General features: G+C 45.3%; 1 protein-coding gene and 1 long non-coding RNA gene across 40 annotated transcripts in view; one reads left to right on the plus strand and one right to left on the minus strand.

Moving 5' to 3' along the window:
• Positions 1-15,082, minus strand: part of SIPA1L1 (signal induced proliferation associated 1 like 1) — a 388,928-nt gene that overhangs the window by 305,201 nt on the left and 68,645 nt on the right. For 22 of the 39 annotated variants that reach the window (XM_084892081.1, XM_084892078.1, XM_084892105.1 and 19 more), the window contains exons 1-2: positions 6,601-6,720; positions 5,940-5,998 (exon numbers count right to left, since the gene is read on the minus strand). The exons of 4 other annotated variants lie outside the window; for them this stretch is intronic. The gene's annotated coding sequence lies outside the window, so the exon portion shown is untranslated. Of the gene's footprint in view, positions 1-4,980; positions 5,097-5,550; positions 5,867-5,939; positions 6,564-6,600; positions 6,721-15,082 lie in introns of those variants that run through there. 13 more of the 39 variants (XM_084892090.1, XM_084892087.1, XM_084892075.1 and 10 more) reach the window with 7 other exon arrangements.
• Positions 7,390-14,838, plus strand: LOC311627474. The gene is made up of 2 exons (XR_014795925.1): positions 7,390-7,467; positions 14,723-14,838. It is a non-coding gene; the product is annotated as an uncharacterized lncRNA (long non-coding RNA).

Here is a 15,082-nt window from a genome sequence, read left to right on the forward strand (position 1 = left end):
ACTCAGTGGCACACCCACCAAGCACTGCTATTTACTAAGGAAGCCCCTGACAGTCCCTTGTGTCATTTTGGTATAATTTCTCTCTAGAGTGTCAAGAAAACACTCATCACTGGGGCAGTGGTGGCTTTCCCAGGGTAGGAATGGGGGGGGGGGGGGGGCAGGGAGGGTTAATTGGAGGGAAAGGAGACATCTGTAAAACTTTAGACAATTAAAAAAAATTATCTATACTAATAAAAGGGTAATATGCTAATTAGACCAGGAGACCGTGGGAGACCTTTCAGACGTCGTTCCAGACAAAGCCATGATGGCAGGGCTGAGGGAGAGGACGTTAGGGGCGATCGGGTCAGGAGGGGAAGGCAGTTGGGGGTGATCAGGCCGGCAGGGGGGCAGTTGGATACAAGCAGGCCAGCAAAGAGGACAGTTGGGGGCAATCAGACTGGCAAGAGCAGAAGCAAGAAGGCCAATGGGGAGGGGGGGTAGTTGGGGGACAAGTAGGCCGGCAGGCAGGGTGATTAGGGGTGATCAGGCAGGCAGGCAGGTGAGCAATTAGGAGCCAGCAGGATTGGGCCTAAACCAGCAGTTAGGCATCCCCCGAGGGGTCCCAGATTGGAGAGGGTGCAGGCCAGGCTGAGGAACACCACTCCCTCAGTGCACAAATTTCGTGCACCGGGCCACTAGTAATAAAAAAAATAAATAAAAATAAGTACACTCATATTCTATTTTCAACTGGATTTACCTTACTCTCCTCAGGCCAGAATAAAAGAAGGTGGATGGGGACTGACCTCTATCCTCAAAAGATCCACCAGATAGGTGGTCTTACCCTTATGACCAGAAACCCTATGACACTCATATTAGTCCATCCCTCACCCAAATCATCTGTGTTTAAGAAAGCCAAACAAAAGGGAATCTTTATATTTCTGACTCACTCCAGGGCTCATCAAGAGCCTACGGAAAAAATAATGAGCTTCATCTTAGAGTAATTAAGTTATATACAGCTGATCCTCGAACAATGCAGGTGTGAGGAACCCTAACCACTACCCCCCCCACCCCCGCAGTGCACTCAAAAATCTGATTATAACTTTTGACTCCCTAAAGACTTAGCTAATAGACTACGGTTGACCCAAAGCCTAGATAACATACAGTCAGCATATACTGTGCATGTTACATGTATTACATACTGTATTCTTATAATACAGTAAGCTAGAGAAAAGGAAACATTAAGAGAATCATAAGAGCAAATACATTCACAGTATTTATTTAAAAAGAAAAAAAAGTGTAAAATTGGATCCTCACAGTTCAAACCCACGTTGTTCAAGGGTAAACTGTATAACCTTTGAAAAACAAAGTACAAATGTGAGTACATGCATGGGCTTTGATGGTTTGCTTTTTTTTTTTTTTTTTTTTTTTTTAAGAAGAAAACCAAAAAGCAAAAAATCCAATGAGGACAATTTATTTTCCATACTAAAAAGTAGAGGTGCAATGGAGAGAAGGTAAGATTGGCAAGTTCCAGTGACAGTGAAACACCCATATTTTAAATAGCACTGTATATGGAACAAGACACAAATTTTTGTGTGAGCTCTAAAGGAATAACATAAGGCTTAATGAACCCTGCCCAGAACAGGGACAGCCCCTCATTGAAAAGGCAGTCACTAACTGGCAGGAATGTTTGTCTCCTGGCTCAGATTACCCCGGAGGAAGGTAGGGTAGTGCTATATAAATCAGTCACGTTCTCAACAGGAAGCTCCCACAACATTTTCCTGTTTCCTATGCAGTTATCCTTCCACCTGACTGATCCTCCCCACCCCCAGGCCCTGCCCTCTGGTTACCCTTACAGGTAGCTGAGAGAAGGTCCAAAAGTTGCCACTGTTTCAGAAATAAGGAAGATACAACCACTTCTTCTACAAATGAAAAACAAGTTTAAGAAGAGAAGAAAATGGCAAACTAGAATAAATTAAGTTTAGCTTCTCTAAAGAACATACAAGTACATTGTGCTCTGACTTAACAAAGATTCCTAAAAAAACAAGCATACAGGCTCTATCATGTAAATACTTTAACTCATAATTTATTTTTCCATTACTTTGGCATTTGAGCAACTTTAACTAGAGCTTAGTTTCTGAATACTACATCAATGCTGTTTTCATAGCTTTTAAACCTTTACATAGATTTTGTTTCCTTAAGTTTTTCTACTTCGCCGTTTAGATATTTAATGAACACTGAACCCTTAAGTGTCAGAGGGAAAAAGTAATAAACAAATTTTAACTTAATAGGCTTTGAAAAACAAACAAACCAGGAAACAAAAGTAGGGTTAACTCTGACAGCCAACTATTTGTATAACCTCCAACAAAGCACTGTGACTTACTGGTCTTCAGTTTACCCATCTGTAAAATGGGAAGGATGGGCCGAATGATTTTTTACTCAAAATTCCTTCTAGCTCCAGCAATCTATGAATCTGCTTATCAGAAAGTAAGAAAATGTAATTACAAACAGACTTCATGGTTTACAAAGCACTCACAAAATGTTGCAGAAAAGATGTGAGGCAAGTATTGTGCCCATCTCTGCAGAAAAAGATGATTGGAAAGACTGTTCAGAAAAAGGTTCAATTATTTTTCAAGATTCCCGTACCTGGAAAACTTAAGCCCAGTCTTTCTGAGAACAAATTCTTTAGTATATCATGATTTCAAAATTATTTTTCAAAAAATCACTTTTAATTAAATTATTTCAGAAATTAATTTAAGTAAATTAAAATTCAAAGATAATTGCCTGCTATGCAAGACCTTCATAGGGGCATCAGGATATCATAACACCAAACTAGGAAAGTTTTCTACAAATGGCCCCGTTGCACAGTTCCTTGAGGCAGGAACACACTGTAATTCCCCATTGGGAATCATAGAATCCAAGAGCATGCCTTCCAAATAGAAGCACCGGCTAAATACTGTGTGACCTACTACAACTCTCAAAAGGTTAGGGATATAGTGATATTATGGGGGGTCTGAATTTGAGAGATGAACTTCGTGATTTGAGTCAAAAGGAAGAACAGAGCTCTAACTCGATATTAATGGGGATGAGTCTATTTGTCTTCCTCAGTGAACCAAATGTGAGATATCATGAGAAAATCTTCAGATTACTCTTTTTTTTTTTTTTTTTTTTTTTAATAAAACACATTTTACTGATTTCTTACAGAGAGGAAGAGAGAGGGATAGAGAGTTAGAAACATCGATGAGAGAAAAACATTGATCAGCTGCCTCCTGCACACCCCCTACTGGGGATGAGCCTGCAACCAAGTTACATGCCCTTGACGGGAATCGAATCTGGGACCTTTTATTCCGCAGGCCGATGCTCTACCCACTGAGCCAAACCGGTTTCAGCAGATTACTCATATTTTATACTAGAGGCCCCATGCACGAAATGCGAAATTCGTGCAAGGGGCTGGGCCCAGCAGCTGAAGCTTGCCTCAGCCCTGGTAAGCCCAGCTTCGTCCAAAAAGTCATCCAGAAGGAAGTTTGGCTGCTCAGTCTAATTAGCATGTTATGATTTTATTATTATTGATGTGCATTGAGGTGGACCAACAGAAATGATAATATAACAGTAAGGACTGACGCAAACACATAATCATGTTATCATTAATCACTACATATTTTCCTCTAAGTGGATAAGATTTGGGGAATCTGTACTCTTACACTGTTCTAACTCTGCTCATGCTCCTGTTTCACAGCTCGGAGAGATAGAGAATAGGAATTTATTTAAAATTTCAAACTTGAAGATATATATTTCTCAACTCAGGGTCAACCAAGATCCCCCAACGTCTACTGAATTGCTAATTTCAAGCAATCGTCAATAATCTATGACTTCAATGAAGCTACTAGAAGGGAGTTTTTAAAAGTTGTTTTAAAATGGGGGGAGGGGGACACCAAAATTATACACCTACTTCAAAACAAAAGCACATACAAAAGCCAGAAAAGAATAACAAAAGGATGGAGTTAAAAGAATCTCAATGTACAATTTTAGTGAGGTGCTTTGACATTATCACGAAGAGTTCAAGTCAACCTTGCCATGGAATGCTACAATGAAGTCACAGCTAACACTGCCTGCCGCTTCAGATCTAAGTTCACTGCACCAGAACTGCAATTTCAAATTGGAGCAGCTGTACCAGGAACTGCAGAGAAGCTAACAGCAACACCTACTGACTGTCTTGAGCCACTTGCCAAGCTTGTTCTCTCAGTCAACTAGAGAAATCTAATGATACCGTCAACTTCAAGAGTCCTTTACTTACTAGGCATAATGAGATAAGAAAATAAATGGTCAGCCACATGAAACCATTCATCCCCCCAAAAGCTCTTATTCTGCCCCTAACCATTTCCATGCAAATCACCACCCACGTCATTGTAAATGCATTGTTAATTGCTAATGCTTGAGTAGACGTAATTTATTCCATGGGAAAAAATGCTTTAATGTTAATATTCTTGTAAATAACTGGTATGTCATCTCATAGTCAGAGACATCAGTGACCATAAACTGCTTTATGTAAACCTTTTATTTGAAACTACTGTTACCATTGTTCCATATTATTCCCATCAGCTTTCTTTCCCATCCTCGTAAAAAAAAAAAAAAAAAAAAAAAAAAAAAAAAAAAAAATGGCTTAATTGCAGCTTTCAAAAAAGCAAAAAGTAAAAGTCATTAAAACAAGATTATATAAAAATAAAAAAATACCGTTACCGAGCTACCAAGAATGGATTCCATAGGCCTTAACCTTGTACTTTTCCAAAAAAAAATAAGTCAAGAGAATCTTTTCCTAGGACGAAGATTCCATAGGAGAAATCAAGAGAAAGTTGACACTTCACTCCCACGGAGTACCAGCATAAAACAATGTCTTTAAGAGTCTGAGTCAGAGTTTCAACATGAAAGAGGTTTGCTTTATAGAGGAAACGCCAACCCCAGTTCATCCAGATAGACCTGGAACCTGATGAAAGTCGACACCTTTACCTCTGAAATTTGCATCGCATCCCTGGCTCCCCGTTTATAAACATTCATCGTGTAGCAGGCAGTAACCATGTCAGGGATGGTTGCCTCCCATCATTGAAAAATAAAATCCGTAAGACAAATGCCGTCTCGGACCCATCAGTCCCCCAAATGCTTCCCTTCGCAAGGAATACCCACGACTCCAGCAACATCCTTCCTGAAAGTGAGCCGTTTCCCTAGTCCGTAGGTTCTCTAAATGGAATGAATAATAAATGAAATTTCAACCTGCCCAACACGCTTACGAGTCAGTCCCCCTGAAAAACGCAGCGGAGCGATGGAGAGAGAGACTCGCTCATTTCTTTAAAGGTCAGGAGGGAAGTTGGAAACAGATGGGGCGAGGGAGGTAAAGTTCTTTCTGCAGGACCCTCACGCCCCCGCCCCATCCCTCCTGAGGTGAGAGCGCACCCCGACATCTCACTGCCCCCGGACCCCGGGGAGAGAAATGAACCAGCCGCTGCACCGGGCTGCTCTCCTCTGTATCTCGCGGTTCACCCTCCCGGCCGGCCCCGCCAGCTCAGCCTCAAAGGCGCTCACCCAGGTGGCTGGAAGGGAAGGCTCTCCCGCGGAGACCACGGCGGCAGCGGGGTGGGCGCAGCCACCCCAACGGGGCGCGGGGGTCCCCGGCCTCTCCCGCAGGCGCCGGGCGGAGAGCGGCGCGGCTCGGGGCGCCTAGGTGCGCGCGCGCACGCACACTCGCCCCCGCGCACACTCGCCCCCGCCGGGCTGCGGTGCCGGCGCGCCACCGATCGGAAATAAAACTTTGGCCGCCCGGGGTCCCGCTCCGGGTGCCAGACCCGAGCTCTGGCCAGAAGGCCGTGGGAGGCTGTCAACAGTGTCTCTCTCTCACACACACACACACACACACACACACACCCCACACACCCCACTTCCCTGGCCGGATCTGGGGCGCGGGGGCCACTTACCACTGGGCCCGGCCTCCGGGGCCGCCGCGCGTCCCGGGCGGGTCCGCCGCGCGCCCTCCCTGGGGAGAAAGAGAAACCGCGGGCCGTCGGCGCGCGCCCCTTTGGGGAGAGGGGCCGGCGGCGAGGCTGGGCGCGGAGCTGAGGGGCCTCCAGGGGAGGCGGGGGGCGAATCAGCCCAACTCCCGAGCCAGGCTCCGAGCGGGGGGACCCGGAATGCAGACTGGAGCGCAGCCGGCGGGGGCGGGGTGGGGGTGGGGGGGCGCGTTCCCGGTGGAGTAGGGGGCGGAGGTGCCCGGTCCCCGAGCATCAACTATTGTCTGGGCGCACGGGTCCCGGCTCGCGCCGCTTCCGAAGCTCGGCGCCCCCCATCCCGCCCGCCCGCCCGCCTGCCCTCGGGAGATCTAGGAGCCGAGGGGGCGGCCGGCGCGGGAAACGAGCGCGGGTGTCTGGGGACCCGAGGTTCCGAGGTTCCGAGGTTCCGAGGTCCTAGGTGGGCGCCGGGGACGGCGAGGTGCGTGCCGAGTGGGGGAGGGGACAGGTAACTGCAGGCGGGGGTGGGAAGGCCGGAGAAGACCGGCGGCGGCGGGAGGAAATAGGAAGGGAGCCACGGAGGCAGGAGGGGATGGATTGGGGGGGCGGGGGCGGCCTCTCAAGTCCAGACCTGGCCCTCCCCGGGGGCCCTTCTCCCGGGCACTCAGCGCCGCACTGACTTTCGCTCACTCGCTCACGCCCGCACTGAACTCGTTCACAAAGTTGCCGGCGGTGGAGGCGCCGAACTCGCCCTTCCCGTCTCCTCCCCTCCCCTCCCCGCCCCATTCCTCCCCCTCCGTCCCCTCCCCTCCTCCCCTCTCCTCCCTCACACCCTCCCTCCCTCCCCGGTCGCGGTGAGATCACCGCGGAGCTGCTCGGCTCTGCGCGCAAATCTCGCGAGAAAAGCGGCAGCTCTGCCCCGCCGCCGCCGCGCAGGGGGAAGTGGTAGGAGTTAGGGGAAGGGGGGGGCGGGGGCCGGATCGCGGAACTCCTAGTTGCCCTGACGACGGCGAAGCCCTGCAGAGAAGAGGCAGCCAACGTGGGTGCAGTTTTCAACCCGCCCCCTCCATTGCCCGACGCCCTAACGGTGGGGAAAGCGAGGACTGGAAGCGGGGGGGATTTTTTAAGCTCCTCAGAGAGGACATCTGGAGAAGACCAGCGTCCCGATAGCTGGCCACCTCTGGCAATGAAGGCTAATGGTGTTTTGTTTTGGGGGGGTTTTTTTAGAGGTTCTGGGGTAGATTTGTGCCTAAAAAGTAGTATGCGCATAGCTGTACCCTTCTATTTCTTTCTGTCTTACATATATTCCGTTTTTCGATCACCCCGTCTAATCTCATCTCTCAACCTCCACCCACTCCATCCCCCCCCTCTTTCTTCCCTCCCCACCCACTCGTCCACCCCTCGGTGCAGCCGCCACCACCCCCAGCCTGGGCTCCTTGAGGATCTGCCTGACTCATCTTTGCATTCTTAGCGCTCCCACAGGCTTGGTGCATATTAGGTATTTGCTAATGTCTGTTGGGGTGAGGGGTGGGAGGTGAACTCAACAATCTGTGCCTGCCCTAGTCCTTTTCTTTCACCCTACCCTGGAAAAGTGCCTACGCTTAGAATGCAGTTTTCACTCCACAGTTGCGTTTTTCATCCCACTAAACGAACCTCCCAGTTCCGTTCGCACAGAATGTGTCTGTTTTTAATCGTTATAATTCCTCCATCTTTGTTTCATAAAAACCATAATCACCATGGGAGGGGGGACATTTTATTTTAATCACTAAGCTTCTCCAGGCTCCTTTTGTACCTACTCCAAAAATGCTGTTAAGGATGAACATGAAATCTTTTCCAATCCAGTTTTTTCTTTTTTAATTTTAGAAACTTTTCTTTGGGGATTTTATATACCCACTGCCTAAATAAAATAGATACTATAAGTAGAAGTTAAGTTTAAACTTTCAATATCAAAATGAAGGAGTAAAAATTGATTTCATGGTATCTGAATTAGATGTTTCTCTCCTCTCTCTAAAATCAATAATAAAAGTTAATGGGGGAAAACTTTAAAGAATGTATTATATCCCTATTTACATCAATATGGGGAACCATTACTGAACCCACTAGAACTAGAAACCTAAAAAAGTACATTAATCCAGCCAGTGTGGTACAGTGGTTAAGCATCAACCTATGAACCAGTAGGTCATGGTTCAATTCCCAATCAGGGCACATGCGGGTGTGGCTCTGTCCCCAGTGTGGGGAGTGCAGGAAGCAGCAGATCCACTATTCTCTCTTATCATTGATGTTTCTCTCTCTCCTTCCCTCCCTCTCTCTTCCTCTCTGAAATAAATAAATAAATAAATAAATAAATAAATAAATAAATAAATAAATATTTTTTTTAAGTGCATTAAGTCTCTTTTAGGTTACATGCAAGCTTAAATGCTATGTGGATGAAAGTTTCTATATTAGAAATCTAGTGATAATGATGATAAAAAGCACTAGACAAAGTCAGGAAACTAGCATATCACTAATAATTGACGCTCCTTGAGAAGTCATTTAATCTTTCTGATTTTTCACCTGCAAAATGAGGAGTAGACCAGATGTTAGGGCATTACAGCTTTAAAAAATCTATAGCTCTTAGGCTTAGGAAAAGTTCCAATAAATAACAGATATTTTCCTTTTATATCAAACAATAAAAAAAAAACGACTGTTTCATTTTGTAGGTCAGCTTCACAAAGTTTAGCTACATGTTGACAAGTGGATTTTAAAGTTCTCTTGTCTCAAGTATAAAAATAACAAAAATACTGACCATGTTACAGTAATTTCAAAGAGAATCCATTGTTCCTGGTTTGCTTTCACACTAACTCAAAACAGATTCCTTGTTATTTAATAAATATGCCAGCTCAAACCAAAGACCCAAACTGAATACATCCATACCCCCACCAAAATAATTTTAAGAAGAAAGGAGGGAGGGGTGTAAGGAAGTATGGTGTTTTGTTTGTTTTTTAATTGGTTTTTGGAGATGGGGAGAGAGAAACATCGATGTGAGAGTAAAACATCCATTGGTCGCCTCCTGCATGCCCCCAACGGGGAATGGAGCCGGCAACCCAGGCATGTGCCCTGACCAGGACTATAACTGGCAACCTATGGGCTCCAGATGACACCCAACCCTCTGAGCCACACTGGCCAGGGCCAGACTGGTATTGTTAGTATCAAAATTTTACACAAATGGGGAGCATCACCCTCAAGCTATTGATCTGTTCTAAGGAAGCATCTTTCATAGCATAGCAGACAGCCAGTTGTTCATATGCTCTGGCTCAACTCTTAACATCATTTTGCCCTTGAAGGACGGTTGCCAATCTATATCCACCAGATAGTACAGTTTCAGGGCCACCTGTTTTATGGCTCCCAGAGAGCCATTTGATACATTTGAAATAATTGATCCAAGTGCTGGCCAAATCTATTAACTTTATTCAGTGCTTCTTATGAGGCTCAAGAGATGGGTATTGGCATCAAGTTACAAAGATAACTTCCCTAACCTTCAGGCATAGTAGAATAGTAGGAACTGTTCCAGAGAAAAACTGCTCTTTCAGGACTACTGTTTATCCCTCATGGTGGCAGAGCTTTCACTAGTATTTCTGGAGGAAATAAAAGGCAAAAATCCACCAACGTTAAGGTTCCAACTGCACATTTTCTGGGTCAGGGACTCTTGTATCCTCCCCAACCTTCCAGAAGTACCAAAATAACCGACAAGGAGCAGCAGAAGAGGGAAATGAGGAGTAGAGAGTTTTCCAAGCACAGATTAGATCTCAACCCCCTTCTTGTCTGCTCTCTCCCTTGGCTCATCTGTCTGTGCACAGCCCCTCCACACACAGCTAAGGAATGTGTAACATTTCTTAGTGATAAGGTGAGCATCCAGTCATTTACCATCTTATATCCGGTCAGCTGAATTAATTTCCCTCTGGTTATTCACTTCTACTTGACAACACACCCTAGCATATCCAATATGTAAAGAATTTTGACACCGAGGCCTACCAAGCAAGGAAAATTGATATCTTTTAATAATATAAACATCAATTCACAACTACATGTTTTGCTATTAAAATGTGGTTTGCCCATCCTATTATCATAAGACTAGAGGCCTGGTGCACAAATTCGTGCGTGAGTGGGGTCCCTCTGTGTGGCTGCAGGGATTAAGCCAAAACCTGCTGTCCAAAGCTCCTACCTGCTGCTTCCACTCATCCCAGCTCCACTGTGCCTGCTGTGGGCTCAGGGGCTCATGCCCAATCAGTCCCAATCAGGAGAGGCTCACGCTGCTGCAGTAGCACTCGCCAGCCATGAGCCCTGCATCTGGTGCCCTCCCAAGGGGAGTGGCCTGTGGGATCAGGCTAAACTGGTTTTCGGACATTCCCCAAGGGGTCCCAGATTGTGAGAGGGGGCAGGCCAGGCTGAGGGATCCCACCAGTGCACTATGGATCAGACCGGGGAGGGGCCATTGGGAGGGCTCTAGGATGTGTCCGGCCCATCTTGCTCAGTTCTAATCAGCCAGACCCCAACAGCAAGCTAACCTACTGGTCGGAGAATCTACCCCCCTGATGGTCAATGCACATCATAGCGACTGGTTGACCAGTCAACTCCCTGCCCCCTGGTGGTCAGTGCACAACATAGCGAGCAGGTGAGCAGCTTCAGCTCATCATTAGCATATTATACTTTGGTTGGTTGGTTGTTCTGATGTTGGTCTATTTGCATATTACCCTTTTATTATATAGGATAAGAATTTCCTGTTAGTGGCTATACATCTACAAGGCATTATTAACTAATGCTCAGAAAAAAAATGACTCTTAACTATTAAAAAAAAATTGCCCCCAAATTATCAAAGATTAAATTAGCCGAAAACGGTTTGGCTCAGTAGAAAGGTCCTGGGTTCGATGCCGGTCAAGGGCATGTACCCTGGGTATGGGCACATCCCCAGTAGTGGGTATGCAAGAGGCAGCTGATGGATCTTTCTCTCTCATTGATGTTTCTAATTCTACCCCTCTCTGTAAAAAATCAATAAAATATATTTTTTTAAAAGATTAAATTATACCTAATGTTGTTTTAATTTTTTTTATTGTTTTAGCCCTCTGTGTTTAACTCTACTTAGCTGAATGCTACATTTCTTAAAACAATTCATTCTCCTATCTTCCTAACAGTATTTATTACATTTTTAAAACATCAACTACTTTATAACCAGTTAACATTCCTTAGCAAAGATACTACACTTTCTTGTTCACTCTCCCACTTTTGTAAAGGACTATTTCATACCTTCTCCTCTCCATCAAACCTCCAGCTTATTTCTCACAGCTTATGGTCCTGCTTTTCTTTTTTAAATATATATTTTATTGATTTCAGAATGAGGAAGGAGAGGGAGAGAAGGATAGAAACATCAATGATGAAAGAGAATCATTGGTCAGCTGCCTCCTGCATACCTCCTACTGGGGAGTGAACCCAAAACCATGAAACCCCAGCATGTGTCCTGAGCAGGAATTGAGCCATGACTTCCTGGTTCATAGGTCAATGTTCAACCACAGTCCCACTGGTCCTGAGTTTCTTTCACTGGTATAATAAAAGCAATCAGAAGAGAACTTAGCACACACTCCCTCTCTACCACTCTGCCTGCATCTGTCTGCATGTACCCTCTGTCCTGTTGCTCACAGTACATGCTCAGTGCTCATGGCTAAGGTTAACCTGTCTCCCTGGGTGCTAGTCCCATTCCCCTCTGACTCAGGGACATGGATTCAGGAAATTGTCCCTCTCTCTCTTGCATCAGGAGAACTTCCCTCTCCATTGAATCCTTTTAAGAGCATACAATCATTCTGTAACGCTTTTCATGGTAAATAAATAAATAAATAAATAAATTTAGATTTCATGTCTCCCTTCACTTTATCACTGAAATCTTAAAAAAAAAACTTTCCATGCCTGCTTTCATATATTCAATTCCTCTCCCCGCCCCCCCCCCCCCCCCCCCCCCCCCGCCATTCTCTTGAGTCTACTCTGAGCAGCCTTTCAGGCCCACCACTCCAGGGAAAGGATCACTTCTCAAGGTCCTTAGTGACTGACTCGTCACTAAATCCAGTGGTCAATTCCCATCCCAACCTCAACCTACAGCTCAGTGGGAGGGAAGAAGTTGACCACTCTCATCCTTGAAACACTTTCTTCACACGGCGGCTGCTCAGAGTAAACTCAAGAGAATGGTAGGAGAGGAATTGACTACATGAAAGCAGGCGTGGAAATTTTTTTGAAGATTTCAGTGATAAAGTGAAGGGAGACATGGAATCTAAAAAATGTTTGTTTTTTTACCATGAAAAGCGTTACAGAATGATTGTATGCTCTTAAAAGGATTCAATGGAGAGGGAAGTTCTCCTGATGCAAGAGAGAGGGACAATTCCCTGAATCCATGTCCCTGAGTCAGAGGGGAATGGGACTAGTACACAGGGAGACAGGTTAACCTTCTCCATGAGCACTGAGCATGCACTGTGAGCAACAGGACAGAATGGTACATGCAGACAGATGCAGGTAGAGTGGTAGAGAGGGAGTGTGTGCTAAGTTCTCTTCTGATTGCTGAGAAGCCCTGGAAGGCCTTGGGGCAGAGAAGTGACCGAGACTCCTTATCTCACTCAGAGAAAAAGCCAAAGTTTCCGGTCTGCTCTAGAGATCTGTATATTATCTCTGACGCCTATCTAGAGCTCTGGTCTCATCTCCCTCCTCCCACCCTCCCTTTCTCCACCCCAGCCACACTGGTTTCTCTCTGTTCCCTGGAAATACCAGGCACTCTCCTGCCTCCAGACCTTGCCTTTGTTGTGCCTCTATGGCTCATTCTCTGAGTTCCCTTGGGTGTCTGTTCAAAGGTCACTGTGTTAGTCATTTGCCTGCTTGCTCTCTGGCACCCTCTTTTCTCCTTTCCATATCTTGCAAGGAGGCTGACATCCCCCCAACCCCAACCTGAGTAGTGTTTCCCAGGCTCCCCTATCAGGAGCTCACTGCTGGGTTTAGCCTTTGGGAATATTTTCTCAATGTGTAAACTTTGTAAATCCCTAATGTCTAGCATAGTTCCAATCACAAGCAAGACACTCACTACATTTGTGGAATAAACGAATGAAGTTTAATAGCAAGTAGAATCAGAGCTCCCATCCTGACGGGTGGTGAAATCACTTAACTGGCTTTACCTGACATCAGAAAGGGAAGAACACACCTTGCTATTAGAAGCCTCCTTGAGCTTTTTGAGCCGTGAAGATACAGGGGCCCAGGGCAGGGAGACAACCCAGGGTGCAGGCATCAATGTCAGCAATAACAATAGGGGCTTTGTGGGACAGGTAGAGGATTTGGAGCCTTATTCTGAAGGCAATAAGAAGAAGCCATTTGAAGGATTTCAGCCAGGCAGAAACATATTCAAATTTGGGTTGAGTAGGGATAGCACACTTAAAACATGAGCTTTTGAAATTCATCGGTCAGAGAAGAAGTCAGAAGTAGAGTCGTAAATGTAGGAGCCAGGAGCTTATCGTCACTGACATATTTTTGCATTTTTGCTAACATTTTAATTAAAAAGGCCCTCACAAATTTTCTTTCCTTCTCCTAGGTATCTTCTTTTGGAATATTCCATTGAGCTATAGTACAAGCCATTCCTGGTTTTCTGACGATTTTCTTATTAATGTGCGCTCAATAAACATCCCATGACTTACTAGTCCTTTTACTTTTTAATTTTAAATCCTCACTTGATATGTTTGGATGTTTGTTTGTTTTTTTATTGATTTGAGAGAGAGAGGAAGAGAGAGAGAGAAAGAGAAAGAAAGAGAGGTGAGAAACATCCATTAGTTGATTACCTCACTTACCCACCCTGACCAGGGGTCAAACCCACAACCCAGTTATGTGCCCTAACTGAGAATCAAACCCGAATCCTTTTAGTGTATGGGACAACGTTCCCACCAACTGAGCCAGCTGGCCAGGACACCAATCCTTTTGACCTTTTTCTATGTAGGCACCAGCACATACAAGTCCTGCTTTGATTTTTAAAGAATTATCTGAACCACTTAAAAATATTTTTAGTTATTCCTCCACTAGTATTTCCTTTCAGGGAGTTCTTTGCACTGTTTAAAATAACTTGAATATTTTCCTAGGAGCTGGAATTTTCTTCCCAAGTAACCGTCCTTTCATCAGGTTTCATAGTCGAGAATGTGTCAGGGAAGGAAGGTGGGGGAAAAGATCTCTCTCCACTCCCTTGTCTTTTTTAAATCCCTCGAAATGAGAAGAGGCTTGCTCATGACTTAGAAGTGGTGGGCTGAGGCCTTCTAGAGCCATCTGGTTAGTTCCATTGCCAGCCTGGATCCAGGCGGCATTCATGAGAACTGGGAGCTGCAGGGCGCTGGCATGACAGCTGCCTCATGGCATCGGGGAGAGCGCAGAGAAACCAAACCTTGCATGTTCCTGAGTGCAGGAAACATGTAACGAGGGTGTCTGTTCATGGGCATACCAGGGAACACAACTAGAATCGTAAAGCCTTCAGAGCCTCTATTTGAGGAAAAAGAGGGGAAAATGAATATGTTGATACTTCCTATATATTTTAGGACCGTAACACAGCTCAGCCCTCACCCTGAATTTTTACAAATCACTTTTCAGAAATTAAAGCTTTTGAAAATCTCTTTCCATTTTATTATTTCTTTTCATTGATGTGTATATCTACTTCACATCAGGTATGAGAAATGGCCAAGGCCAGGTCATGTAATTTTTTATATATCCTACAGATACACCAAGAAAATACCACCCAGTGGCATGGAAGAAATGGTTCTGGCTTGGGTTTCTGGACTCAAACTCAACCAGCTCAACTCTAACTTTAATAAAGTTATTTAATCTCTCTGGACTTCTCTGTCTTTAAATGAAATAGAAGACGAAGGGCCCGTCTTTCTAGATAAAATATTTGTATGTTGCCATCTTTCAGGGACCTACATAGTCAGGATTCTGAGATCTGACAAAGAAAATTTCCTGAATCTCCCTCCATTCCTATCACCTCTTCTGCCCCCTTCCCATGCGTCCATTCCACAAACCCATCTCAGACATCAAGGGCAGCCATTAGTCATGCTAGTGGGGTGGAGAGGGGTGGACAC

The sequence above is a fragment of the Pipistrellus hanaki genome (genome assembly GCF_964339955.1).
Source record: "Pipistrellus hanaki genome assembly, chromosome: 1".
In the NCBI taxonomy this organism is placed as follows: domain Eukaryota; kingdom Metazoa; phylum Chordata; class Mammalia; order Chiroptera; family Vespertilionidae; genus Pipistrellus; species Pipistrellus hanaki.